The 18,545-nt window shown below is 40.9% G+C and overlaps 1 protein-coding gene across 23 annotated transcripts in view; it reads left to right on the forward strand.

Moving 5' to 3' along the window:
• The window catches only part of RBFOX1 (RNA binding fox-1 homolog 1), a 2,477,231-nt gene that overhangs the window by 1,450,680 nt on the left and 1,008,006 nt on the right, over window positions 1-18,545 (forward strand). The window lies entirely within an intron of this gene.

Genomic DNA, 18,545 nt, shown 5'->3' on the forward strand with positions numbered 1-18,545 from the left:
GGCTACTGAAATTAAAAATATGTAAAGTTAAGTTAAATAATTAAACTTAAAAGTGGTGATCTCTGCTAGTCAGGATAAGCTAGTCTGTGCTTCAGTAACAAACATGTCCTGATATCTTGGTGTTTTATCACTTGCAAGCTTATTTCTTGCCACATAAAATTAACTTCAGGTCTAATAGTTCTATAAGAAGGTTGTCTTCCAAGGGGAAGTGCCAGGATTCAGGCTGCTCCTGTTTCATCTAGTTGTATTTTTCTCCTGTATGGTTTTTCAAAGTTGCAGCGGCCGGGGAGGACAGAGGATGGAAGGCTCACAGCTACTCTGTTATAGGTCAGCCCAGAGTGGTCACATGACACTCCTCTTACTCCCTATTGGCTAGAACAAGTCACATGGGCCCAACCTAACGCCAAAGGAGTCTGGGAAATGTGTGCTCAGGAAGCACAAAATGAATGATGACACAGTGAATGCATGTTATTTCTCTCCACCATATTTTCAAAACAATCGAGTGAGAGCTTCAGAAATGAAAGATGACACATGCTAACAAAACCACTCTTGGAAACATCTTCTATGCCAAGCACTATGCTATGCACCTCACCTGTTGTATTAGTCCATTCTTGCACTGCCATAGACAAATAGTTGAGACTGGGTAATTTACAAAGAAAAGAGATTTCATTGGCCCCGGGTTCAGCAGGCTGTACAGGAAGCACCACGGCTTCTGGGGAGGTTTCAGAAGACTTTCAGTCATGGTGGAAAAAGAAAGAGAAGCAGGCGTGTCTTAGGTGGCTAGAGCAGGAGGAAGAGAGAGATGGCAGGAGGTGCTACACAATTTTAAACAACCACATCTCATGAGAACTCAGTATCATGAGACAGCACTAGGGAGATGGTGCTAAACCATTAGAAACCACCCCCATGATTCAATCACCTCTCATCAGGCCCCACCTTCAACAGTGAGGATTACAATTGGGCATGTGATTTGAGCAGGGACACAGATGCAAACCGTATTACCTGCATTCTTTTATTTAGACCCCTTGGCAACAGCAGTGGGGATTTTCATTTTCTCCATATAAGAAGTGAGGAGAGAGAGGTTGAGCAAAGTAACTTCCCAAGCACCGTAGTGGGGACAATAGGAGTCAAACTGAAGACTACCAGAGGTGAAGCCTGCAGCACTGTCCAACCAGCCATTTGACCTGCAGATTGGTATTCTTTATTTTATTATTATTAGACTTTAAGTTCTGGGATACATGTGCAGAATGTGCAGGTTTGTTACGTAGGTATACACATGCCACGGTGGTTTGCTGCACACATCAACCCATCATCTACATTAGGTATTTATCCTAATGCCATCCTTCCCTAGCCCACCACCTCCCGACAGGCCCTGGTGTGTGATGTTCTCCTCCCTGTGTCCATGTGTTCTCATTGTTCAACTCCCACTTGTGAGGGAGAACATGCAGTACTTGGTTTTCTGTTCCTGTGTCAGTTTCCTGAGAATGATGGTTTCCAGCTTCGTCCATGTCCCTGCGAAGGATATGAACTCATCCTTTTTTATGGATGCATAGTATTCCATGGTTTATATGTGCTGCATTTTCTTTATCCAGTCTATTATTGATGGGCATTTGGGTTGGTTCCAAGTCTTTGCTATTATGAACAGTGCTGCAATAAACATACGTGTGCATATGTCTTTATAGCAGAATGATTTATAATCCTATGGGTATATACCCAGTAATGGGATTGCTGGGTCAAATGTTATTTCTTGTTAGAGAGCTTATCCTCTAAGGCTGATTATGTCTGGAGTTTTTGTAGGAAGTGGTTGCAGGATCCTGTGGTTGAATTGTTTCTTGTTTTCATATGTGTTTATAATTCACATGAAGTGATAGAATAGACTTTGAAATATAAGGAAGGTATTTCTCTTAAGTCTTCACCTCCACATATATTATATATGAACATTTAGATTTATTTGATGTGGGCAATAGATAATACTTTTTTCCTAAAAATATTATTTTTATATGGTAATTTCTTCTCATGTGTTTTAAATACTCATCTTCTAAGGCTGAGTAAGTGTATTTAATGCACAAATTTTTTTTATGTTTATGCAAGAGATGTTTACACAGGACTTATCTTTCCTGTAAGGTGCCTCAGCCTGTCTATGACAATGTCTACTATAAACGATATCAAAGGGTTTCTGTATTTTATATCTTCCTGAATGTAGACATATTCCCTGCGGACAGTTGTCATGAAAATCCTCTGGAAGTACTTTGGTGACATGTCCATCATTCATGTTCTGTTTGGTTCTTCCCTGAAACTCCCACAACATGGAAATAAACAGAGAGCCCAGCTGTTTTGTTTCTCCGTCTTCCTACGGGGAGAGACTCACTGCACAGACTTCTTGAGCGAGGGCAGTAAGCTTTGTCTCCTGCAAAGACATTTGTCTCTGAATGTGGTTTCCTTTTGTTTCATGCTTGTGAGTGTGTGCTTGTGTTTGTCAATTGAGAATCAGCAACGATGAGGTGTAAGAGTTGACTGTTCCCCAGAGCATAAGGGCAAGCTGATAGAAAATCAGCTTTGGGTATTGATGATAAACGAGTTAATCTTCTTTGGGTAATCTTTTGAAAAGAATCCTTGCTTTATTTATTTATTTTTGCTTTTTTTCCTGTTGGAAATTATCCATAAGTGAAATAAAAATGCTTAGAAGATGGTCTTAGATTTCAGCCTCTAGCTTATAAGGATTGAATAAATGTTTTATTACTCATGAGTTAAAACATAGGCTAATTCAAAAACAGTTTACTTTGAAGAGCATGACTTTCTAAGAAGATATTTGATTTTATCTTATTGGAATACTAGGATGTGGAGAAACAATGATAATATGTGTGTTTTTAAGTGTGCATAGAGTGATAACATCACCTATGCAATATACCTTTCTAGAAAAGATAATAACAGATCCATTCGTGACAAAAATTCATATAAAGGGCCATCACACTTTTAAAAAATGGAGGGACTATTTAAAATGCAAAATGATTTTGCCTACTATAGTTTAACATTAAAGAAAAAAATAAAATTAACCTATTTGTTTAAAAAAATAGTATATAAGTAAAAGGCAAATAAAACCTCAAAGATCATCATTTCAAAACTATACTAATGAGATGCAGGATGATCTTATGTATCATTATTTAGTAAGACCAAGCAGGGATTGGTTGATTCGTTGGCTGCTTAGGAATCATAAACCTCTGCTTTTAGTCGATTATAGTACAGTAGGAAGTGGGTTGAATCAAAAACAATATTTCTAACTCCAGGATATTTCAAGTTTGGTTTGGTTTCTTTTCTTTTTTTTTTTTTTTTTTTTAACTTTAGAAGTATCATGAGCCAAGAAAGGTAGTGTCCCCAGGCCATCATTTTCCTTCCTCTAAATTCACATTACTGAATTTCTCCCACCTTGGACTCTGAAACATAATCAGGGGAATTGGCAGGGTTGGGTTTTCATTTTCACCTCCGGCTAAATCTGTCAACCTGTGGTGAGGTTGGCTGGGCATCATCAGGAAGCGAACTGTTTTCCTATTTGTAGAGTGGAAACAAGTACCAGCGCTTGCAGCTTCCAGTCATTTTGTTATTCATGTTACATCATGTTCCTTCTGATTGTTAACATGACGATGTCACTGCGTCTTGAGAGATGTTGGGAAAAGTAAAAGGGAATTACAGAGTCCTGGAAAGAAATCTCCCAACCATGTCTTTTGTATCAAAAAGTGTCTGCTATTAGCTGTGGGGGAGCTAGATGTCACTCCCGTCAGAGGATGGTTTCCTGTCCCTATAAAATTATTCCCGTGTCTATACAGAGCATCTCGATGTGTGCGTGCTGCAGAGGTAGGGGGTGGCAGAGTTTTAAGCCCGTAATAAACATAGCTGTTTCTTAAGAAAGCTTATTTTGCCATCATTCTTCACTCCTCTCTGTCCATTTCCACCTTCCCAATCCAAACTTGTCACTTTCAACACCTATTAATTCTCCTTCCTCAGTACCTTTACCATCTATTCCTTTTTCTTTATTTTTTTTGTGGATGCCACTCAAGTTTGGGAAGTAAAATCATTCTGAGTAAATGCGTTTCACAGGTTTCCCGTTATCACATTACACGCGTTATACGTATCATTTGATATCATCTTTACATCAATCCCAGGAAGAAAGAATGTGTGCCTCCACTGTTTAAGATGACCTTGGCTTACAAACGTAAAATGACCATGGCAGGTAGGATAATGGTCCTCCAAACTGTCCATGTCCTAATCCCCAGGAACGGTGGATATGTCACCGCACATGGCCAAGGAATTTTGCAGATATGACTAAGTTGAGGACCTTGGATTGAGGAAAATTAATTATCCAGATAGGCTTGATGTCATCCCAAGGGTCCTTGAAAGCTGAGCACTTTTCCTTGCTCTGGTCAGAGGAGAGAAGTGACAGTGGAAGAATGGTCAGAAAGATGCTACTTTTCTGGTTTTGAATATGGAGGAAGGGGCCATGGGCCATGGACTGTTGGTGGCCTTTTGAAGCTGGAAAAGTTAGGGACATGGATTTTTCCCTTACAGCCTTCAGAGGAAACACAGCCCTGCCTGTTGACACCATCATTTCAGTCCAGTAAAAGACAAGTCAGACTTTTAATATACAGAACTGCAAGATAATAAACGAGTAGTTATTTTAAGTAAGTTTAATTAAGTAAGTTAGTGGTAACATATTCTCCTGTTTTACAGATGACAAAACCAAGGTAACTATAAAGATTACTTTGTTACAAGTTTAGCATCAATAGGAAACTAACTCAGTGACCTCCCTGTAAGATCACCCAGGGAGTAAACATGTGTCTGAGCTGTGGTTTGGATTCATACCTCTCTAACATTAAAGAGCAGATGTGGTTTTCACTAAGTGTTTCATCCTTCTTTATTTCTTACCTAGATCCTTGAAGTCATTTGATACCTGGTATCTCTCCCTAGAGTTCCTCTCATTTAAATCCATCCTACTCATCACTGGTACATTATTCTTCCTAGAACATTGAAATGTTTAACTACTTTCGGTGACCCTGTGGCCTAACAAAGAAACAGACAGCATGTGTCGACCTCCTGGTTCCTCTCTGAATTACTTCCACTTAAGTTGTTGATTCACCTACACTCTAGCAAAGCTGGAAAATTTTTGTTGTCCTCCTTCCACCATGCACTTTTCCATCCAAACATATTTTTTTTTTTTACTGTTTCTTCCACCTGAATGTGTTTCCCTTTAACCAACACCTAGTTGAAATGCCTACTATATACTCCAAGTCAGAGTAATTTCTTTATCTTCTGATCTGTTTCGACCCACCTCTGATATCAACATCATCATCATGATCATTGTCACTATCAGTACTATCACTACCATCATCATCAACATTATCTTCATCCACTACCATCACCACCATCATCACCATCCTCATCCATTACTATCACCACCATCATTATCAGCATCATCTTCATAGTACTACCATCACCACCATTATTATCAGCATCATCCTCATCCACTACCATCACCACCATCATCATCACCGTCATCCTCCTCCAGTAGCATCACCACCATCATCATCACCATCATCCTCATCCATTACTATCACCACCATCATTATCAGCATCATCTTCATAGTACTACCATCACCACCATTATTATCAGCATCATCCTCATCCACTACCATCACCACCATCATCATCACCGTCATCCTCCTCCAGTAGCATCACCACCATCATCATCACCATCATCCTCATCCATTACTATCACCACCATCATTATCAGCATCATCTTCATAGTACTACCATCACCACCATTATTATCAACATCATCCCCATCCACTACCATCACCACCATCATTATCACCATCATCCTCCTCCACTACCATCACAACCGTCATCATCATCCTCATCCTCCCCCACCATCACCATCATCATCACCATCATCCTCCTCCACTAGCATCACCATCATCATCACCATCATCCGCATCCACTACCATCACCACCATCATCATCACCGTCATCCTCCTCCACTACCATCATCATCCTCATCCACTAACATCACCACCGTCATTAGCAACATCATCTTCCTCCACTACCAACACCACCATCATCACCATCATCCGCCTCCACTAGCATCACTGCCATCATCATCAACATCATCCTACTCCACTAGAATCACCATCCCCATCCACTACCATCACCACCATCATTATCAACATCCTCCTTCACTACCATCACCACCATCATCATCACCATCATCCTCCTCCACTACCATCACCACCATCATCATCATCCTCATCCACTAACATCACCACCATCATTAGCAACATCATCTTCCTCCACTGCCATCACCACCATCATTAGCAACATCATCTTCTTCCACTGCCATCACCACCATCATCATCGTCATCATCCTCCACTACCATCACCGCCATCATCATCAACACAGTTTTACTCACTACCATCACCACCACAATCATCATCATCATCCTCCTCCACTACCATCACCACCATCATCCTCATCCTCATCCACTAACATCACCACCATCATTAGCAACATCATCTTCCTCCGCTGCCATCACCACCACCATCATCATCATCATCCTCCACTACCATCACCACCATCATCCTTATTCAGCAATTCTTTAGTGTTCACAGAGTGCCATATACCATGTTGGATCCTTTATGAGAATCGTCTAATTGACTGTTTACCCATATGAAGTAGACACTATTATTTCTCCTATTTTACAGATGACAAAACCAAGGTAACTATAAAGATTACTTTGTTACAAGTTTACTTTTCTATTGTAATATAGGCATGTGTTTGTCATATGTCACTACTCAGATGCTGAAATGTTTGAAACAAATTTCAATAATTCAACACCCAGGTTTGGAGAAGAGTTTCATCTTTTGTTTAACCTCATCATGACTCTGCCAACTGTTGGAGTTTTCTTTGTTCCTGCTAAATAATCCCTTTAGGGCAACTTCTATTGCATATTGTCAATATTCCACCCATTGTGCGATTCTCCAATTTTGTTAAATTAGAGAGGAGGTTGGTGTGTGAGTCAATTTTTCTGTTCTATTTATCTTGACAAACAATTTAAGAGATTATCTGGCATTTGGAGTTGGCGCAGATTAATTATGTAGATTATATCCACAGTTCTCATCCAAATTCCACTATAGACACAAGAAGAAAAAACTGGTTGGTCTTACCATGTGAACATTTCATTTTGGATATAAAGGGGGAAATGAAAATGTTGATGATCCAAACCTGCCTGACCCAAGGAAATTCCTAAGTGTTTTAGTTACATGTCCTTGAAGTTGTTTCTTTACACATTTTGTTCACTGAGGGCATCTTTACTGGCTTGGGTGCAGGAACTCAGTCTCATGTTTGCCATCCCAAAGTTCTGCCTTTCACTGTGTTGGTCTTATCATGGCCATTGTTTTTCCACATGGTAGCAAGATGGCCACCAGGAGCCACCAGCTCTATCATATCCTCCCAGCAACTCCATTGGTAATAGGTATAAAAATGAATTCCAGCATTGCCTCTCATTTAACTAATTCAGGGCAAGGGCTTTTCCCTGCATCAGTCACTGTGACGGAACACAGTGATTGGACAGACCTGGTCTAGAGTCCAGCCCCGGAGCCCTGGGAACCACATGGCAACACACAGAAGACAGCATGCTTGGTAAACAGGACTAACACTTGTCAGATCTCGGGGGAAAGGATGTTGCATAGTTCAGTACCACAGGTGTCACTGTAGGTGAAGGGAAAAAAATGACACATAGACATTCTAAAAGCTGCATTTCATATTAAATCAGCCAGGCTTTGATGCATATGGAGAAGAACTTTTAGAAGAATGCTATTTCAGAAAGCCCTTGTCCCAGTGGATATTACTGTGCGTAAAAAGGAAAAAAAACAATGGCCGGGCGCAGTAGCTCATGCCTGAAATCCCAGCACTTTGGGAGGCCAAGGCGGTTGGATCGCCTGATGTCAGGAGTTTGAGACCAGCTTGGCCAACAGGGTGAAACTCCGTCTCTACTGAAAATAAAAAATTAGCTGGGCATGGTGGTGAGTGCCTGTAATAGGTACTCAGGAGGGTGAGGGAGGAGAATCGCTTGAACCCAACAGGTAGAGGTTGCAATTACCTGAGATCGCGCCGCTTCACTCCAGCCTGGGAGTAAGAGAGAAACTCTGTCAAAAAAAAAAAAAAAAAAAAAAAAAAAAAAAAAAAAAAAAAAAAAAAAAAAAAAAGGAAAAGGAAAGGAAAAGAAAATGGCATAATTAAATGTATCTGGTCACTGTTGGATTAAACAAGTTTCTTTAAGATTTCTTGGAGCCCTTAAGTGGCCGACGCACCTATTATGAATGTTTCAAGTATGAGATATAGAATGATGAGCACTCTCAGTATATTTTCACTTGGAATCTTCTTTAGGGAGAATATATTGTAAAAGACGATCATAGTGTCCGGCCTATTGTTAGTACTCCATAAATATTTGTCAAGAAAGTGAATGACTGTCACTTATTTTGGAAAATATAGTTCAAGAATCATGAATCCTCTGTGTACTTCTTGTAGCAAAAGTAAATAACAGTTCTTTGATATCTTCATTGTCATGTCCTGTTTTGTTTGTTGGTTTTGTTTTCCCTGCTGGAAATTTAGGTGGCTCAGGATGAACATCTCCATATGGCCGTGAAGCTATGGGAGGAAATTGCGTATGGTGAAAATAGTGGACAACTGACTGTTCCTTTTATAAGCACATTGCAATCAGCTTTTAAAGAGATGTACAGACATACACACACTGATCTGATTTCTACAGCGTATCCACTTAAACTGGCAAAGAAGTTTACCTTGCTTGAGGCAATTGTTGTATCTAGAAAACTGTGAAAATTGAATTAAATTACAGGTAGAATACACTGGGGAGCTCATTACTAAATGGATCCTATACTGCGTGTTTTTGTAGAATGAGGAATTATTTCGTAAAAGGAATAATACTCTCTAGTTGATATAATAAGTATGCTTAAATTGAGGTATACAATGTCTGTTTGTACCACTATTACAGACACATAATTGTCATTTATTTAAACTTATCTCCAAACTAAGTGAAATATCTCTGACTTTTTCTTAGAAGTTTTCTTTGGAAAAAAAATTTAGACTAGCACTTTCTTTATAATATGCAATGAGTCTTGTTTTATATTGAAACCTCAATTCATTTTCTTCCTAGTGAAAAATGCTTTTTCATCCCCTCTGAAATAAATACAATCTTTGAAATTGGAGTCGATGTAAATCCAGAGGTAATGAGATTCAATTTTTCATTGTAGCCGAATTAGATGGAGAACTTCAAATATTTATTTGAGGTTTAATTCGAGTAATTTAGAAAAACATTGAGCTTTCTCATTCATAAATGATAATTATGTCTCTTCATCAAATATTATACTATATTCCCTTCTGCTATCTGTACAGTCTCCTTCAGATATGAACAATTTTATATCTCAAAGGAGATTTTTTTTTTCCACGTAACTTCCTTGGCTTGTTTAACTTACAAAACCTTTAGAAATGCAGTTTGCTGTGCCTGTGTTTGGAGTGTTTAGTTTTGTAGAGAAAAAGAGGTGAGAAGTAGAATAACATTTACATTGATTTTCTTCAAGGTTGTGCTCTACTGAGAAATAGTATTTTGTCTTACTAAAGCACATGTTTAAGAAATGGAGATTGCTGTCTTGCAAAACCCCCAATATAAACTCCAGCAGGCTAAAATGCCTGTAGCCTCTAGTTGATTATAATTCTGTACTAAATCAAAAGTGACTGCATTTAAAAACTTCCATAAAGAAAAGCTTAGGCATTTCAAACTAATGCTTGGCCAATGCAAAATTATTTATTCCTTCCCCTTCAGAATTTCTTCTGGGGAAAGCAAAAGAAAAATCATATGAATTGCTTGAAGATATTCAGGGATTGACTAGAGAAATAGGGCCTCTACCTTGGTGGTGATGATGTTATATATTATAATATGTATATATGGTATAGTGGTCACTATGGTGGTAGCTGCAGTAGTGGACCAGGTTTTTAAATTTTCTACATCTTTAGTCCTTTTCCACCCACCGTAGTCATGATACTTGACTTTGGTCACTAAGCTTGCCAGAGGAAGTCATATTAAGTATTCCACCAGCCAGGGATCCTTTGGGTGCAAGCAACAGAAACCCAATTCAAACTGCCTTCAGCATAAAAGGGAAATATACTGGCTCATAGGAAACAGCGCAGGGTGAGACTGACTTCAGGAATTAAGGAATCCAAAAACTAAATGATGTACAGAATCTAGTATCTCCTTATAAATCTGCTTTCCATTGTGTGATCACATGGTCCATTCTCACTGGAGCAGCTTGAGTCAAAGGCTTATCCTGGAACTGGTTTCTGTGTTGGTGGATGGAATGATGATGCGGGAGCACCAAGCCAAGGTTATTTGCTCACCTCTGGATTAAAAGGGGAAGAAAATCCCATCGCGAACAAATGAAGTTTGGGATGATCCTTCCCCAAAGAAACAGGCTGTTGTCCAAAAAAGGAAGGAAAACAGATACTGAGCAAACCAGATCAACAGAAGTCCCAGCCTTGGTATTGGAAGTCCATATCTCTACATGGCCCACCTTTAGCCTTCTTCAGGGACACCAGATCTGCCCAGACAGTAGAAGAACAATTGTAATCAAGGGTAGGATGTGGCCAGAAGACCAAAAGTCTCTTTTTTTAAAACATCCGTTCTATTAAGGAACCAACCAGAAAGTTGATTGGTCTATGGTATGTACTTAATAATTATGTCTTAACTGATCAAACTTACTATCCTCCTCAGTAATTAAACTAACTAGAATTGTCTCTTGTCCCACTGCACACTGTCTGTGAATTTGGAGTTATTTCAACTGTTTGGAAATCATAAAATATGCATTTTGTTACTCATGAATTAAGAGCTAGAAACCAGAAATCCACTTATATTTCTTCCACCTCCCTTAAAATTTTATTTTCCCTCGTGCTCCAATTTGACAATTAGATCATGTAAATATCATTATGTAAAATAATACAGCATTAAGATGTACACAGAAGATGTGGGGGGTAATCTATTTGTACATCTAAACCAGTCCATTTTTCTAAGATATATGAGGATGTGGGAAAGTCTGCATTGATCTTCAAGTGCAAATTTTTAAGAGAACACAATGGATGGTTTAGCTACAAAAACTAGAGATTCTCAAGTAAGACCATTCTTGTGAAGTTCTCCTGTGGCCGCCATAACGCAAATCAATCCTGTCATTATCTCTTCCTGGGCTGGGCCCTGTCTTTCCCCATGAGCGCTTAACTCTTTCTTTTGTCTCTTCAAATTTTTGTTTGCTCTTCTGAAGTCATCATCGTCAATTAGTATTTGCCAGAGCCCCACAGGGTCTAACATGCCACTTCTCCATCTGTTATTCACCGAGGCAGACGTGGTGGGACCACCCCTTTTTGGTTAGAATCACATTATTCTATGCTATTTTCAGCATCTCCCACCTGCTGTCCTCCAAGCCGTTCTCAAATCCCACATCTTTGTTCTGCCCTGTTTTCCTTCCCCACGGTTTGACTTTCTAAGCATTATGCAATGGTGAGAAATGTGAATCCCTTATAGTGATATTGAATTCCATCTCCCCCACCTTCTAGTTAATATGACCTTGGAGGGTTTTTGGATTCTTTGTGATATTTTCCCCCTTATTCATAAAAGAGGCATATTGAATGTGTCCATAGCGTACGAAGACTCTAGAACAAGGGGTGATGATTGTGAAAATGAGCTTAAAGCTAGAGAATGTGGCGTTGTTCTTGGTACACATTAGGTACTAAAAATGGGCATTTCTATTATTATCTTAGGGATTCAAGTAGGCAGGCCAGTGACAATCATAAGCAGCATGCAGCCATCATCAGTATAAGAAACAGCGTCTTCAACCCATTTGAAGTGCACACCCAGGCACCCCTGTCATGTCAGTTTTTAAAACATTTTTATCAGTATGCAAGGCAGCATGTGGACTACTGTTCTGGGACCACCTTAGCCTTGAACTCTCTTCAAGTTCACTGTTATGAGGCTTTGCCTTCATAGTTATCCTCCCTATGTTACTTTTTTTTTTTTTAACGTGACTTTCAGGATCAGTGACTAAAATAAGGTTCTCTGTAACAGTCATAATAAGCAGGTATTTTTTATGCTAAAGTGGTGTCTTTCAGAGTCCAGACTGTGCTGCGTGTCTTTGAAGGAGAAGCCTGCATTTAAAAGCCAAGCCATTTTGGCAATATTAATTCAGTTAATTTCAGCACATTATATAATGTGTCCATTGATCTATCAACGCTGACTTGTTGGGCACTCCAGTAACAAACACCAAAGCGAGTGATATGTCATAACAGACAAATGGGCTCTTTAAACTGGACGATGGGAAGAGTGTTTTTGTTGGCATGAATACTCATCTGTCAACCAGCCCCTGCCCTGTTCTGATGATGGACAAGGCATTGGGTTAACACAGAAGGACATAAAATGAATGATCAGGCATGGCCCTTGCCTTGAAGGAGTTTATGATCAAGGTGGGAAAATGAGGCATAAGGACATGAACACATGCAGGCACGGTGAAGAAAAACTCATGATGGTTGTATGTGGATAAGTGTCAAATGAGGGGTCTTGGCACTAAGGATAGCTATTGTGCCACAAGTCCTTCAATTTGGGCCCAAAGGTAATGTTAAATTTGTGGACAGGTACACATTGTTTTGAGTTATTGCATCAAAATATAATTTGCCCTGGTATGTGGATGAGCTAGCTGACATACATGTTTTCAGGGTATCTTTTCCTTCTCTTATGATTGGCAAGAAAAAACTTAAAACCTCTCTCTCATCAAATACTCTCCCCCACTCACCGTAGCATCCCTGAATAAACCAGGTGGGTACCTGGAAGTTGTAGAGGCATTCCCCTAAGGTGATGTATTTGATCATCAAAGCCAGAGTCGGGGGACTTACTCAATTTTTCACCCAGAGAGGAATGTGAGAAGTGTACCATGCACTGTCCTTTCCTGATCTCAGGGCTTCCTCTCAATAGCTGAACCCAAGGCTTGTTGAAATGAAATGAAAAATAACAGTATAACATGCTTATATATATTTTTAAAACGTCAGCACCATAGGCAAGGTTAAAACAAAAAAAAAAGAATTTTGACCAGGTGTGATGTCTCACACCTGTAATCTCAGCACTTTGGGAGGCCAAAGCAGGCGGATCACCTGAGGTCAGGAGTTCGAGACCAGCCTAGCCAACATGGTGAAACCCTGTCTCTACTAAAATACAAAAAATCAGCTGGGTGAGGTGGTGGGTGCCTGTAATCTCAGCTAGTCAGGAGGCTGAGGCAAGAGAATTGCTTGAACCCGGGAGGCAGAAGTTGCAGTGAGCTGAGATCGCACCACTGCACTCCAGCCTGGGCAACAAGAACGAAACTTCATCTCAAAAAATAATAATAATAATAATTTTTTAAAAATTACCATAAGTAGATTCCTGAAACCGAGTCACCTGGTAAGACAGACTTTCTTGAAACTCAAAATTTCATTACTACATTTACCATATTATCTATGGCATATCCCAGCAAGTAATTAGAAGTAGTAGTTCATGACATATAGAATTTACCTAGTAATGAAAACTTGCACTAGGAGTGTTTTTAATGCTCTAAATATCCTCTTTACCCAATTTGCTAGTCACATCCTCGGACTACTTAACCATTGTTCGAGGTTGGGTTCACAGATAATCAGAAGGCATTGGGGGTACCAGATGCTTATGAGGGATCCATACCAGTAAAAGAAAGGAGTAGAGAGCAGAGTTGGGCAGAGGGTGTGAGTCAGACTATGATGTGAGCCTGGAAAGCCTCAGCTGACCCATTGAGGAGCTCCAGCGGTGAAGAGTTTATCAGTGTCTCTGTGTGTGTGTGTGTGTGTTTGCCTTGGGCTGAAATGGCTGGGACTTTACCCCCTACCTCTCTCAGTCATTGGATGCAAGTTGCCCCAGGAAGGGTGTGATCCTTGAGCAAGGAGGCTCTCTGCAGCTGACGCAGGCCCTGAAGGGGCTGACAGCTGTGGCTGCCTGCTGACGTCACCCCCTACAGCTGGTTAGGGGTATTTGTGAGATGCGTCTCCCTGTTTACCATCATCTTACTGACTCCACAAAATGGGAAGACATCTGCATTAGTCTGTTTTACATTGCTATAAAGGAATACCTGAGATTGCATAATTTTTAAAGAAGAAAGGTTTATTTGACTCTTAGTTATGTAGGTTGTACAAGCATGGCAACAGCATTTGCTCAGCTTCTGGTGAGGCCTCAGGAAGCTTCTATTTCTGGTGGAAGGTGAAGGGGGAGCAGGAGTGTCACATGGTGAGAGAGGAGGAGGTGCCAGGCTCTTTATAACAATCACATAAAGGCATACGTACACCTATGTTCATTGCCCAGCACTATTCATAATAGCAAAGACATGGAATCAACCTAAATGCCCATCAGCAGTAGACTGGATTTTAAAAATGTGGCACATGTACACCATGGAATGTTATGCAGCCAGAAAAAGAATGAAATCGTGTCCTTTGCAGCAACATGGATGGAACTGGAGTCCAGTATTCTAAGCAAACTAACATAGGAACAGAAAAGCAAATACTGTGTTCTCACTTAGAAATGCGATCTAAACACTGAGTACACATGGACACAAAGGAACAACAGACACCAGGGCCTGCTTGAGGATGGAGGGTGGGAAGAGGGTGAGGCTCAAAAACTACCTGTTGGGTACTATGCTTATTACCTGGGTGACAAAATAATCTGTACACCAAACCCTTGCAACATACAATTTACCTGTATAACAAACCTGCACATGTACCCCTGAATCTAAAATAAAAGTTTAAAAAATTAGACCTCGTGGTAACTCACTCATTTCAGCAGGGACGGAACCAAGCCGTTCATAAGGGATCTGCTCTACCATGATCCAGACACCTCCCAGCAGGCCCACCTCCAACACTGGAGATCACATTTCAACATGAGATATGGAGGGGACAAATATCCAAATTATCGGCCAGCCGTGGTGGCTCATGCCTGTAAACCCAGTACTTTGGAAGGCCGAGGCAGGCAGATTACCTGAGGTCAGGAGTTCAAGACCAGACTGGCCAACATGGTGAAACTCCGTCTCTACTAAAAATACAAAAATCTGCCTGGCCTGCTGGCATATGCCTGTAATCCCAGCTACTTGGGAGGCTGAGGCAGGAGAATTGCTTGAGCCCGGGAGGCAGAGGCTACAGTGAGCCAAGATTGTGCCATTGCACTCCAGTCTGGGTGACAGAGCGAGAGTCCATTTGAAAAAAAAAAAAAATCCAAATTATATCAACATTCTATTCCTTCCCAAAAAGTTCTCCTGAAGACTAAATGAGGTCATACTTTTAAGATACCCAGCCCAGTGACTGGTGAGAATAATTGCTCAATAAAATCCTGTACGGCAGATACTGTTGTCTCTCTGGTTTTTGTTTTAGCCTTTAGATTTTTTAAATTATTTTTTCGTTATGGTAAAATAGACATAACATAAAATGTACCACCTTAGCCATTTTAAATGTAGAGTTCAGTGGCATTAAATATATTCACATTGTTGTGCGACCATCACCACCATCTGTCTCCAGAACTTTATCTTCCAAATGGAAACTTTGTACCTATGAGACATTAACTCCCCATTCTCATGTCCTCCCAGCCTCTGGCCACCAGCATTCTGCTTTCTGTCCCTATGGATTCGATGTTCTGGGTACGTTATCTAAGTGGAATCATATGGCCCTTGTCCTTTGGTATCTGGCCTATCTCACTTTCCTCAAGGTTCATGTTGTAGTGTGTTATTCTTATTTCCTTCCTTTTTAAGGCTGTATAATATTTCATTGTGAGAATATATCATGTTTTGTTTTGTTATATCATGTTTTGTTCATTTCTCTGTTGATAGACATTTGGGTTGTTTCCACCTGTTGGCTACTGTAAATAATGCTTCTATTAATTACTTATTATTATTTATTATTATTACAGAGCTGTTAATTGCATTTCATAGATAAGAAAGTGGCTGGGAGTGGTAGCTTACACCTGTGATCCAGCACTTAGGGAGGTTGACGCAGGAGGTTTGCTTGAGCCCAGGGGTTTGAGGCCAGCCTAGGCAACATAGTGAGACCCCATCTCTACAGAAAATATAAAAAATATTAGCCAGGTATCGTGGTACATGCCTGTAGTCCTAGATGCTGGGGAGGCTGAGATGGGAGGATTGCTTGAGCTCAGCAGTTCAAGGCCAGCCTAGGCAACATACTGAGACCCTGCCTCTAAAATAAAAGTAAAAAAAGCCTGGTGTGGTGTTGCACACCTGTAGTTCTGACTTGGGAGGCTGAGGTGGGAGGATCACTTGAGCCTGAGAAGTTGAGGCTGCAGTGAGCCATAGTTGAGCCACTGCACTCCAGCCTGGATGACACAGTGAGACCCAGTTTCAAAAGAAAAAAAAGAAGAGAAAAAAGAAAGTGGCTCTGACAGTTCAAGGACAAGACCAGCAACTGAATCCACATCTGTCCAACCCAGATTCCAAGCTGCTGACTGCCATCTGGGTGGCCTCCCCTCTCTGACAAGGATAGCCAGCAACTCTGAAAAGCAACTTACTCTGTTACGCCTGAGGCTACAGCAGACTCCTCCTATCTCATATAAAAGAGGCCTCAGCTTCCCAGCCTCCAGCAAAGGGAATTTTCTAGGTCCCAGTCCCCCTGCTTTGATTTTAACCCTCTCTGTGTCTCTCTCCTCTGACTTCTACTTCCTTGCTCTCCATCTAATTCCCCCTCCTCGTCTAGCTCTTTGAAGTTGAGGGAGTCTATACTGCCAGGCACTATCCTTGCTCTTCTAATTTCTTAATTCATTTCACCTTCCTCCTAGCCCCATGGGGCAGGCATTGTTATTATCATCCCCATGTTGTGTGTAAGGAAATGGGTCATGCAGGAGTTAAAAACCTGCCTAACTTTCACGCAGCTAGTAAGTGGCAGAACTGCAAATTGAACAGCCAGTCCCTGCTCCACAGAGATATGCAATGCTACCTCTTGAGCTAAAACAGAAATTCAGACCCCACTTTGTAGACACAATGGCTCAGATTTAGGAGACGACCCTGCAGCCAAACCTAGACAAACATGAGGTGGTTCTGCTGTCCTGAGCTTGCTGCTCACCGTCTCTGCCCACATGGCTCTAGCTGGGCTCAGGACTTTCCTCTTCACAGCAGGCTGAACAGCAAACCCAGAGGCCATTGCAGCTGCCTCGGTATTCTACACCCCCCTTGGGTCTGGAAGTTGTTGGAGGCAGGCATACCAGACTGTTTATAATATGGCTGCTTTCCCCTTCACCTAGCTGGAGCCAAGAGGGGTGGGGGAAGACTGAGAGAGACAGAGAGAGGGAGAGAGAGAGAGCCTGCCTAACTGCCTATTTATCCCAAATCCATATATTATTTTGGAACATTCAGTATTGCAGAAATACATGGAGGGATAAATCATTTCTTCTGCCATCTGGTCTCGGAGAACCTTCCCAAGAACTGTAGCTTCGTTTAATTTTGCTGCGTTCCTTTCCCAACCTCTTTGTGCTTTCCATCATCTTTTCTTGGCTGTATTTTTGGGTTTGTTTTGCTTCAGTTTCTTGCTCTTTTAGCTGTTTCTGGATTTCAATTTTTAAAAAGAAATAACGGATCGCACTTATCCAAGTCGTGCCAGATTCTTTATTTGGGATAATGCTACCTCATGGCTATTTTTTAACTTTAATCCGGAACCTTGGAGTGATGTGTGGATTTTTTTTTAATGCCCCAACCAGATGCACTAAGCAGCTTGATGGTCAGTAATGAGGCAGCACCAGGACCCTGTGGTCCTAGAGTTTCTTGGCAGTGCCTTCATGGCAAATGTTTCAGTGAGATGAGCGTGGCAGACCCAGCCCAGCCATTGCTCTATGGTTCCAAAGTCCTTTTAAATGAACAAATGGGTTGGCATTCATCTAGTGGGAGTGCAACTCCAGTGAGGTTACTCAAAACATACTGGGCAAAGGTTTCCCACTGTTTGAGTGGGAGGTTACAAGGGAAGAAGTCTAGAGCGATCCATGGCATGATGGATGGGAGTTGGCATCAGAATGAATCATGTTTAGCTTAATTGGGACACAGATGGTTAAGTATAGAAATACCTACAGACATACATACATCCCTGGGTTATTGTACACATAGATCTTCTTGTTCCGTCAGTTTAGAGGTCCTGGAAGCCACAACCCCCCAGCAGCAATGAGCATGCCTACTACCCAGATCTCAGTTTCTAATACCATTCTCCAAAAAGGGAACAAGGGCTCCTTGGAGAAGCGGCTGCTTTTAGGACTCAGCTATGAAATATACAAGATGAGCCTGATAGCAAATATTTTACAGTGCAAGAAAGCGCTCACAACAACAACAAAGCCACTGTGATAGAGTATGTCTTATAAATGAGAAATAAAGAGGGATAAAATTATAAATTAGGGCCTGGCATGGTGGCTTAA

Source organism: Pan troglodytes, chromosome 18 (assembly GCF_028858775.2).
Source record: "Pan troglodytes isolate AG18354 chromosome 18, NHGRI_mPanTro3-v2.0_pri, whole genome shotgun sequence".
NCBI lineage: Eukaryota > Metazoa > Chordata > Mammalia > Primates > Hominidae > Pan > Pan troglodytes.